This window comes from Podarcis vaucheri, assembly GCF_965113315.1.
Source record: "Podarcis vaucheri genome assembly, chromosome: 9".
NCBI lineage: Eukaryota > Metazoa > Chordata > Lepidosauria > Squamata > Lacertidae > Podarcis > Podarcis vaucheri.
In genome coordinates this window covers 80711220-80722881 of record NC_138767.1, presented here as the reverse complement: position 1 = coordinate 80722881, position 11662 = coordinate 80711220, and the positions used below count along the sequence as shown (strand labels likewise).

Sequence of the window (11662 nt, the reverse complement as noted above, 5' to 3'; positions counted from 1 at the left end):
CACGCCAGTGCAAGTAGATAAATAAATGTGGCAGGAAGGTAAACACCATTTCTGTGTGCTCTGGTTTCCATCATGGTGTTCCATTGCACCAGAAGCGGTTTAGTCCTGTTGCCCGCCTGACCTGGAAAGCTGTCTGTGGACAAACGCTGGCTCCCTCAGCCTGAAGCGAGATGAGTGCCACAACCCCATAGTTGCCTTTGACTGGACTTAACCATCCAGGGGTCCTTTACCTTTTACTTTACTCTGCTTCAAACAGTTGCACAAGAGTTGACTAGCCATTAGGGATGGGTTGCCAACACTGCACCTTTATGAATTTCCTACAACCTGAAATGCCTCTGAATGCCTTTTTCCATCATCATGAAAGATATATAGCACACAGCACAGAGCTGGAAGGTGCCCAGAGGGTCACGTGTCCCACCCCCTGCAATGCAGGAACCTCATCCATGACAGGTGGCCACCCAACTTCTGCTTTAAATCCTCCAAGGAAGGAGAGTGCACAATCTTTCATGAGAGTCTGTTCCACTGTGAATAGTTCTTACTGTCAGAAAGTTCTTCCTGATATTTAGCTGGAAGCTCTATCTGTCTAATTTGAATCCAGTGGTTTGGGTCCTACCCTCTGGAGCAGGAGAACAAAACTTTGCTGTCTCCTCTTTACCGGGATAAATAAACCCAATTCCCTCAGCCATTCCTCATAAGGTTTGGTTTCCAGATTATCTTGGTTACCCTTCTCTGCACATACTCCATCTTGTGAGTATACTTCTTAAATTATGGTGCCCAGAACTGGACTCAATATTCCAGGTGTGGTTTGACCAAGGCAGAGTAGAGCAGGACTATTACTTCTCTTGATCTAGACACGAGACTTCTGTTGACGCAGCCTAGAAAAGTATATTTTTTTGCTGCTGCATCACACTGTGGACTCAGGTTCAGCGTGTAGCCTATTCAGAACCAGGACATAACCCACTAACTGAAATGTCCAATGTAAATTGTCTTAAGGGGAGCCATGGAGAATGACACTCATTTGAACTGTTAGAATGCGAGACTCATCTCAGGGCCATAGGTTCCAGCCCCCAGTCCTGCCTTGCAGGGGGCTGGACTAGATGACCCTCAGGGTCCCTTCCAACTCTACAAATCTTTGATTCTACCGGCACAGCCAAGATTTTGCTGCTTCCTGGCCATGCTTGTGTGTCAAGACAAGCAAGTGTTGAGAAGTACCAGTAGATTAAGTATATATAAGCTGTGCCACAAGATACTCAGTTAATGTAAACCTCTGTTTCGCAGGTGTGTTGAAAATTATACAGGAAACCGTTGTGAGGAAATTTTACTACCGAGCATCAAGAGCCATCCAAGAGGTGAACTGTTTGCAGCTGTTTTAGCTTCAGTGGTCGTCCTAAGTGTCCTGGTTGCTGGTGCATTCTTCTTTCTTTGCAGGTAAAATGGTAGTGCTTATGTCAGACTCTGCCAACCCAGCATCTTCTAGACGTCTTGGAGATGGTAGGGGTTGTAGGGCAGAAGACTTAGAAGGCCCTGGGCAAAGGCTGGCTTAGCGATTCACATAACGACTCTGATTCTGTCCTGACAGAATTTAAATATTCTACATGATATAAATATTCTCCATTTATAATGCATGCAATATTAGTCTTTGAGGTTAATAAAAACATTTCACTATGCTCATGGTTTTTCACTTTTTAAAACTTGAAAAAGCATTGCTGAGGCACCTTGTAACAGCAGCTCTTAAAAGGAAATATTTTGTGACACACTCCAATCTCACATTAGAACCGAGTCCCTTTCAGCAATAGAGAACTGAATGCATTATTTAAACTGCCCATTGTCACCTTTAGAAAATATTAAAAGTACAGAAGAATAGCTTAATGGGATAAAACATTTCTGCAATGAACATTTATTTATGTAATTTCTGGAACACCTTCCCTTTTAAAAATATCAAAGCAATTTAATATACATATGAAAGCAGCTTCTGTAAAACCAAACCCAACATACTGTGTATAGGGCAGAAATGATTAGCATAAACTTTATTTCAAATGTCCTGTCTCCACAAAAGAAAGAATTGCAATGACACAGCAAATAATGATGTGGACTTGTAACTTAATAATTCAGATGACTGTGTGATGTGAAAAATGAAAATTACCGTATTTTTTGCACCATAACACTCACTTTTTTCCTCCTAGAAAGTAAGGGGAAATGTCTGTGCGTGTTATGGAGCGAATGCCTGCGGGTGGCGGGGGGGGGGATCTGCTGCAGTCGTGAGCAGAGGATCCATGGTTCCCCTTCCTTCCCTCCTCCATGGTTACAAAGCATGGATCCACATGGATCCTCAGGATTTTTGCATTGGGCTACTCCAAACTCACTGTCAGATCACATGTCTGTGGCCACAGCATGAACCACAAAAATCATACATCCACTATTTCGTTTAGAATATTTTTTTTCTTGTTTTCCTCCTCTAAAAACTATGTGCGTGTTATGGTCTGGTGCGTGTTATAGAGCGAAAAATACGGTAATTAAAAAACTATTCAGATGGCCCATTCAGTGTACACAGCATTTGGTCATGTGCACAGAGAATGCATGACTAAGCCTTGACAGCCCAATCCATGTCTCTCTTTCAAACTAACGGCTGATTAAATGCTACCTAACTGTGGAGCAGTCAGTCTGAAAGTTCAATGTAAAAGCCCATTAGGCTATAATAGCAAAAGCCGCAACCGCTAAATGCAATGTGAACTCCCATCCACATTTATTCTTTTTAATTTTCCTAATCACTGTCAGGAAGGGCCAGATTCCACGGACCAGTTCCATAGAGCATGGCAACAACCTGATTGAAGGGAACAGCAGGGATGGTTGCAACAGTAAGTAATTTTCAAATACAGTAATGGTAAAGGGATACAGTAAATGGTAAAGACTTTCTGCCAAAAGAGTCTTGATGAAAATAAAATTCTTGTTTTTCCCCGAGATAACTGAATAAAGCAATCAAAACAAGAAATTATGGAACAGCAACAAGCAAGACAGCTATAGACAAGCAAAAACAATGTTGGAGAATATGGTAAGAAGACTGAACAGAGAAGACAAGGTGCTGTGTAAATCAGAGGCGAGTTTTCTGTAGGAACCTATCAGGACAAAGTTATATTTAAAAGGGATCCTGGTTACTTCAAAGAAAGAGACATTGTGTACAAATGTCTTATCCGTGAATTCTATGTTTTTGTAAAATGCATTTCAAGCTATTTTCTATTTAATTATTATCTAATATGTACTGATAGGTGATGGGATGGTACCACACCAAACATCTTGTTACCAGAATGACTTAATGGCATCATAGAATTGGGCAGAGTGGTACATATACAATAATCTGAATTTCTATTTAAGACATATCTCGAAGGACCTTTTTTTAAAACAACAACAACAACATTTAAATGAAAACGAGAAACTTGTGAACGATGAGAGTTTATGGGCAAAATTATCCCTAATATTAGACAAAGGGGCTTTCTTGATTCTGCTCTTCCTGTCCTGAAATTTTCTTCAGAGAATCTTACTGTAGACTACTTAGCCACTAGTTTAAACCTAAAAGTAGGGAACTGGGAAAATTCCAGTCCCACTGACCCATATTTAAAACAAAATGTTTCCCATCTGCTTATACTCATGAACAGTGGGAATCACCCATATCATTCATGCCCAAATGTAGCTCGCACTCCAGTGGATTCTAATTGTGTTTTCACTGAAAAGCTTCTGGGGGATAAAAAGAAGAGAGAATGGCCATCGTTGGCCAATGATGATATGCAAATATAAGAAAAACAATAAAATGGCTAAAAAATGGGAACTCAAAATGCTGCTGTTTGAAGAGGGGTCATGCTAAACGTTCTGAGCAGAAAAACTATTCATTTCATTAATAACAAAAATAGCAAGTTATTTGCAACAATAAATTAGGAGGCGTTTAAAGCAGTACTAAAGAAGAGTATCATTGATACAGCTTCTAGAATCAGCAAAGAATAAAATGCAGAGCAGAATTGTCTTTCCTTGGATGCACAACAGCTGAATTCAGTGAAGAGTCAGTTGAAAGGAAAATTATGAAAAAACAAACAACCCCTTAAGGGATATCTAATAGTTCTCTTTTGAGGAAAAGTAGCTCACACTTCCCCCCAGAACAAACAATAATGTAATGAGATGTGGAATAAAGAACCAAAGAATTGCATGTAGGATCAGGTGGAAAAAATAAAAAAAAATGCAAATTGCTATCCAAAAGCAAAATATGAAAGCACACCATAAATTAAGCACTGATTCTGCTAAAAAAAATCCACTGTTTTCTATTTCTATGAATTCAAAATAGTCACAACTAACTTTGGGCTCATAAGGAAAGCAGATGTGCCAAATGATTTGCTAATTAGATTGTGCGTATCTTCATCACCTAATTTTTACTGCTTCTATGCTCTAGGCTATGTGATTATACTTGTTTTGGAGACTATTTATATTCTTTTAATGATTTTTGTAAATCACCTTGAATAATGGTGGAAAGCCAAGAGACTATTTTTTAATAATAATAATAATAATAATAATAATAATAATCACTTCTAATAAAGCTATTCTCTTATATAATTTTCAGGAATCCATAACACTGTTCCCAGACACTGTGAAAGAAGAAGATATTGCTAATATTTTACAAGACCAAATATATACGCATAAATGTGCATTGCTTATGTTCTTGCAGTTGTCAGACACAGAATGTACAAGGTATGTGAAGCTTATCAGAGACAAGTTAGAACAACCTTTATGCATAGTAGTTAAAAAAGATAAAATACTGTTGAATCATGACAGAATACTGTTAGATAATATTGAGAAGCTATGTTTCATTCATCTGTATTTATCAAAGGCAAAAATAGGTATATGCTTTTACCTAGACATGGAAAATGGTAAGGCCTTTGATTCTGTTGAACAGAACTTTAAATGGGAGGGCAGGGCTAGTAAATATATATATATAATGGACCCTATATATGGACCACAAGTTGTAACTGGCTGAAGACATGCAGAACTTTCTCAATGACTTAGTTACTCCTAAGTTTTGTTTGAACTACTCAGAGGGCTTTAGACCTGCACAAAATACAGTGGTTAAAAATCAAGGTCAGTCCGCAAAACAATTTCATTTGTAAATAAAGTTTATCTTTCTCTCTTTAAATGCCTATTCCAGGTCTCTATTAAAAAGCATTCACAAGTTTCAAATCAGTTCTTTCACAGCTTAGCTGGCTGCAAAGGTCATATTAGGAAACAAAACTGTTTTTGTTGGCCAAAAATAAAACCACATAGCATGATGTAACCTCTGAAAATCATTTGCACTTCCTTAAAAAACAACAACACTGCATGAAGTCTAGAGCTGGCTAATTTTTAAACACTAAGTATATTGAGGTATTGTTAACTGCTGCTTTATAGTTCCAGTTGAACTGGAAAACCATGCTTCCAATTTGAGGCATTAAAGAGATGGTTGATTTGGGGAAACAGTTTTCCAGACTAAAATTGATTATATTTTTAACACAGAACTGTAGTTCAGGGATGACAAACCTGTGGCCCTTTAGATGTTACTGGACTACAGTCCAAGTCATAGTATAAAGAGAAACACCAAAATAAATAAATAAAATGATATAAAAATCACATATACATAAAAAGCAGTTATAGGGAGTCATTTATCTGTCAGAAAGGAAACCCTTCTGACCTAGAGAGGTCAATATATTATATTATATATAATACTAATGCTTGGCGCTAGTCATTATATGTTGTATTTTGATTGCTGCTGCACAAAATTTGGCTACCTTGTATAACAGGATTTTTTATTAAGGAGCAACAGAGTGGCAAAAAAATGATCAGAGCATCCAGCGTATTTCAGGAGTATTGGCAGAGTAAGGTCAGAGCCTAAATCTCTGTAGAACAATGAAGAAGCCTGTGTTATACAGTTTCAATTTGGCCAGAGTCACAGGGGCAGCATCTCTCCAGCTGCGAGATCTTTCTGTAGCGTTCTCCAGGAGCAGCACTGAGCCAGGGACAAGGTCCTACGATGTGGAGGCAGTTCCAGACTGCTTAGATGTGCCATAGGAGCTGAAAGATACCTGCTGTAATCACTGGCAATAAAGGAAGGGGACGTGCCCATACCTGTCCGGCGTTCTATATTGAGGGATCATTACGTAGGGCAGTAGTAGAGATAATGGACTCTTTCGAAGGCTCCTTAGGCATATGGTAGGAGTTATGATGTCTGCAGATATCTTCAGCAGGCTAGTTTTTCAATAATCTGTTGCTGCTCTTGTGTTGGCAAATCTTTAAAGAGCCTTTCAGATGCTCCTCCAATGCATAGTTGTCCTTGGTTGGATCCTCTGGTTCTGCCAACTGATCAAATCCTCTTGAATGGATTTGCTTAAGCTCTTTTGTGTTCTTTTCATTAGGGTCCTGTTATAATTATGGTGGCTGGCTGCTTTAAAGTTAGTTATTAGTGGTGATAAAATCAGGTTGTTAAAAACGTACTGGGAAAATTCCTTTGGCAGTCAACATAGACTTGGTGCGATGTATCAGTGAGGGAATTTTGGGGCTTCTAAAGTAAGACTTTCTGAGCTTAATTGGAGTAGTTCAGAGGCTACACATTGATTAAGTCTATGTATCCCTAATAAAATCCTCCAGTGCTTCTTGGCCAGTCAAATTGTATAAAAGGATGGAACCCAGCCTTTGTTGCTGCGTATTGCAAGACTAAGCTTATTCAGTTGTAACACTAAGTGATGTTGTTCTTTCATTCCACTAACAAGCTTCTGGTTTATATTATCTCATGATTTGGAACACGTGTCCTGGATCATATATTTAGCTCACAGTGAGTTAGATAGAGAAGGTTCCTTTGGTTGATTTCTTTTCTGAGTGTCTCTGTGACCTCACTGATTAAAATGTCCATTTTAGAAAGCAATGACCTAAGCGTTTTACAAATAGAATCAATTGTTTTAGCTGTCAACAGGATCAGATCAGCCAGGTTCTCTTTAGTTGTTTACATATTTGGGACAGCCTCACCGATGTATAATGCCACCTATGTAGAAGTTTTAGCAAAGCTTCCTTTCTTTTTGCAGAAACTGATTTCAACGGTCTCCCAGACCACAAAGCCATTCCATTTTTCATTTGGCATTTGCACATCTAGGTCCATTTCCCACGGCATTTTTGTGTGTAATAGATTGCCATATTCTAGTGTTATTAGAGCTTCATAAATTGAGGACACTGTGCCCCTAGAGAGTGGAGAGAAGTTAACAAAGATGTGCTCTATTGCTGTTAGTTTTTTGTTTACTTGAGTGGAAATGTCTGGGTTTAACAGGAATCTTAACAGCTGGTTGAAGTGGTACCATGGCCATTTAAGGTTTGGTATGGCTGCAATGAATTGTTCTTTTTGTAGGGGGTACCGTTCTTAGTCATGCTGGCCACATGACCCAGAAGCTGTACGCTGGCTCCCTTGGCCAGTAAAGCGAGATGAGCGCTGCAACCCCAGAGTCATCTGCGACTGGACCTTTACCTTTACCTTTACTGTTTGCATAGAAATCTTTTAATCTATAAAGGCCCGCCTGTTCCCAACCATTCCAATCTAAGCATTGCCCTGCTTCTTTAAAAGATAGGTGATAGCTAAGGGGAGATTTTGGGGGAGCCAGTTTTTAAAATTTTGCTTTCCACACATTTAGAGTGGTGCGGAAAAAAGGGTTCACAATGGTATGGGTTTTAGTGAGTGAGGAGGGTAGATAGGGATATGCTCTATATACAGGATCTGAAATTTCTATATCTACCCATGGTTTACCTTTTTGCCTGTGGATCAGTGACATCAAATGCTTTACTTGGAAGGCGCTGTAATAAGTTTGGAGATGTGGGATTCCAATCCCACCATTTTGGACACTTCTATATATAATTCTAGAGCCTAGTCATGCTTTCTTCCCTTCATGAATAAACTTGTTTATTGAGCACTGCCAAATTTTAAATTGTATGAGTGTAATCATAATTGGCAACACTTGAAAGAGAAACAAGAATTTCGGTAGGAATAGCCATCTTAACTGCAGCTATGCGTCCTGACCATGATAAATGTAGATCTTTCCAAGACTCAAGATTTTGTCATACCTGTAGGAATACTGGTGTGAAGTTTGCTTTCTTTCAAGCGGATAGATTTTTAGTTATCTGCACTCCCAAATATTTTACTACCTTGTAGCAGGTTTTAAAACCTGTTTGGCTTAGAATGTTTAATTAGACAGGTGGAGGAATGCCTATCTACATTATTTCTGATTTCATTGATTTTGAATCTGGCCACTTTACCATAATTGCTTAGTTCTTTCATTAATACAGGTTTTGCAGCTTTTGGGTTAGAGAGCATTATTACTATATCATCTGCAAAAAGGCTTATTTTATGCATTTTTTAAAATTTCAACTCCTTTTATCTCCAAATTGTTTCTAATGGAGAGGGCTAGTGGTTCAATTGAGAGGGCAAACAAGAGGGGGTGACAGAGGGCATCCCTGCCACACCCCTCTTGCAGTGGAGAAGGCTTCAGAGTCTATGCCATTTATCCCGAGTGTATGAGTTTTTGTACAGTCTCATGATAGAACTCATAAAATGTCCCATGTTCATTTTTGACAACAACCCTTCTAGGAACTACCATATCTAATGATATGACGGCTAGTGGTAAATTTTTTCTTTTGCTATGATGGATAACATTTAGTAGCTGGTGAATTGGATCACAGATCTGTCTCTGGGGTATGAACCCAGCTTGGTCCATGGTGATGTAGGAAGAAATAAACGTGTTGAGCCTTGCAGTAAAGATTGCTGTAAAGATTTTAGCATCCTGATTTAAAAGGATTATTGGTCTATATGATTCTACTGACGCAGGATTTTTCCTGGCTTAGGTATGGTTGTCATTCAATAGAGGGGTTAATCTGTCCAGTTGGGGATCTTGTACAAGATTTAAATCCCCTTCTAATAGCACCTTGCCTCCCTGGAATCCAGATAGTTCTAGCATAGCAAGTCGGAGAAATTGTAACTGCCCTTTGTTCAGAGAGTAAAGTGAGGCTATAGTTAGTGTGATGCCATTACTTTGGCCTTTGACAAATACTTAGTGGCCCCTCTCGTCTGTCAAAGTTCTCTTGAGGGTAAAATTCAGACTGTTAGAAATCAGCAGTTACCCCTCTTCCTTTTGATGAGCCAGGAGATGAGATTTGGACATCAAAGCCTTTGAGACGAAAAATTCTATCCATTTGCTTCTTACAGTGGGTTTCCTGTGGGCATATTATTTTAGGTTTTTCCCATTTGAGCATTAGATTGACTCTTTGTTGTTTCACCGGTGAGTTGAGACCGTTGACATTTAGGGTGAGTATTTTTATAGTTTCCAGATCAACCATTGGGCCAGGTTAGAGTATGTTGGCTAGGAAATTGTACAAACATTTTAACGGATTGTTTTGATAGGTGGCAAAATGTAGGTCAGAGTAATAGCATGTATAGGATAAAATTCAAGCTTCACTATGTAATCCAATGATAAAACACAAAGATATTGCAAAGTTCTGCTAGAATGGTCATGAGAAGAGGTAGTCTCTCCTTCCAATGTTTAACACCATTCATTTTCTGATAGCAAATATAAGGGGACACTGAAGTAAAAAACTTAATCAATTTAACAGTTCTCTAAATTTCCCAGTGCCAGGTTGCTTCATTTGCTTTGGGCACCTCCATGTGTCTCAATGCTTCCTTGTTATGCTGACAGCTAATAATGTACATTAGTGGTTATTAGTTCCCTATTGCTGTTTAAGAGAATTGGTATTCTGCTGACCACTGCTCTGGTGTCCTCTTCCAGTTCCCAGGACCCAGTGGGTTTCAGTATGCTGAAAGTGGCACTTTTAAGAAGTTTTTACTTGATGTCACTGCTGCTGCCAACCTAGTCCTATCTCATCATCTGATGAGTCTGAGTTGCAGGTGCTGGTTTTGGGGTTGCTTGGTACAAACAGCTTTAGCATGCTCTGGAGTAGTCTTGCCTCCTTGTGTGTTGATGCTTCATGCTGTACCCCATCCAGCAGCACTCTCAGATGGAATGGGTAGCCCCATCTCTTGTGGATTCCAGCATTTTGAAGCATTTCTGTATATGGTTTAAAGGAATGTCTGCAATTTAAGGTTGCCAGACACAAATCTTACATAATAGAGATATTCTGGCCTTCCCATGCCAGACTGTCACGTATACGAAGTTCCTTTAAAATGGCCTGCTTAGTGGAAAGGAGGAAAAACCTTTCAATAACAATGTCTCTGGGCCTGTGGTTGAGTTTGCAAGCACTGGCCTGCTCTGTATGCAAACTCTAGATCGGAGGCCTTAAGTTTTAAGATTAGGGAAGATAAGAGAGTAAATCTTTGCCTTCCAGAAATTCTGGTAGGCCTCTCACTTACAGATGGAAGTGACAAGAATGTCTGCTTCATACAAAGCTGTGTTTCTCTAGTTATGGCCACCAGTTTCTTGATTTTCGCCTCCTGATTCCTAACTTTAGAGCTTCATTTGCAGTCTTTGAGGCCTCAGAGATCCGGGCTTCTGTTTTGTTGAGTCTTTTCTCACTTGGGAGTCAAAGCTGCTTTTAGTTCTAATGCTAAATCTTCCCTGAGATCCTGTCTCAGCTTTCCCAGGTGGGTAGTGAGCTCAGGGAGAAGGAAACTGGCAAATGCTTCGCCTTAAGAGTTTTGCAGTCTTAGCTGCCACGCTTGAGCCTAGTTCTTCCTGCTGCTCAGAAGTTTGCGGTTGATTTCCTGATACATGGCTTTTGTGACTGTTGTGGTGTTAAATGAGATCCCTGGAGCATAATCTGTAGAGATCTTGTTTCACAGAGTCATTTTTTAAGGTTTTCAGCTTAAATGGGAGGTTTGATAGTGCACAGGGTGTTAAGAGTAAGAGAGTTAGGCAGCCATCTTGCTTGATGACATCACACTGTTAAATTAAACCCTCCTCAACTTTTATCAGCATAAGCAGCTGGGGTATGTTTTGTCTGCAATTACCTTTTAACAGCTAAGGTCAGAGGAGCCTTCACTACAGGTATATCTAAGTATGAATATAAACTGTCCCTCTAATTTTATCCTGCTGGTTGTCCACAATTCAGATAGTTAACTTAAATAGATGGCATTTTTAGGGAGGTTTCCTCACTGCCGCTGCTTTGTTGTTGCCATCTTACTCCGCAAACAAAGATATAAACTACAAGTCCCATCATCCCTAACCATTTGCTAAGACTGAGGCTGATGGGAGTTGAGGGGTTTCACAGATGGCAGATGAAAAGGTTACCAATGGTTGACATCTGCTTTTATTTCTAGCAGGTTACTTAAGACTTTTATTAGTTGTGTAACCCAGAAGGAATTCACCAACACTTCTCTCACCAGTACCATCTGCACGCCAGTAAAAGCTGTACCTGTCAAAATGTTATGCACACAGCTTTTCCAGAGGAAAAAGAATAATCTAGAGATCCAGATTTGCTCGTTAAAGAGAGCTAAATAATATGTTTTCCATCCTGGTAAAAGAAATGTGCTTCTTCTTCTACAGCTTAGAGAATATTTATTATATACTTTCCCCCTAGCCTTAAAGATTAAGATTTTAAAAAGGCTAGAGACAGTACAGTTATATCACATTTCTTATTGTTTGGCAAACTTTAAAAAATAATATTGTTG

At 39.2% G+C, this 11662-nt stretch overlaps 1 long non-coding RNA gene across 1 annotated transcript; it reads left to right on the top strand.

Annotated features, from left to right (window-relative positions):
• The first annotated feature begins 2959 nt into the window (after positions 1 to 2959).
• Positions 2960 to 5170, top strand: LOC309541014. Its single transcript, XR_014223613.1, has 2 exons — positions 2960 to 3049; positions 4601 to 5170. It is a non-coding gene; the product is annotated as an uncharacterized lncRNA (long non-coding RNA).
• Positions 5171 to 11662: the final 6492 nt, after the last annotated feature.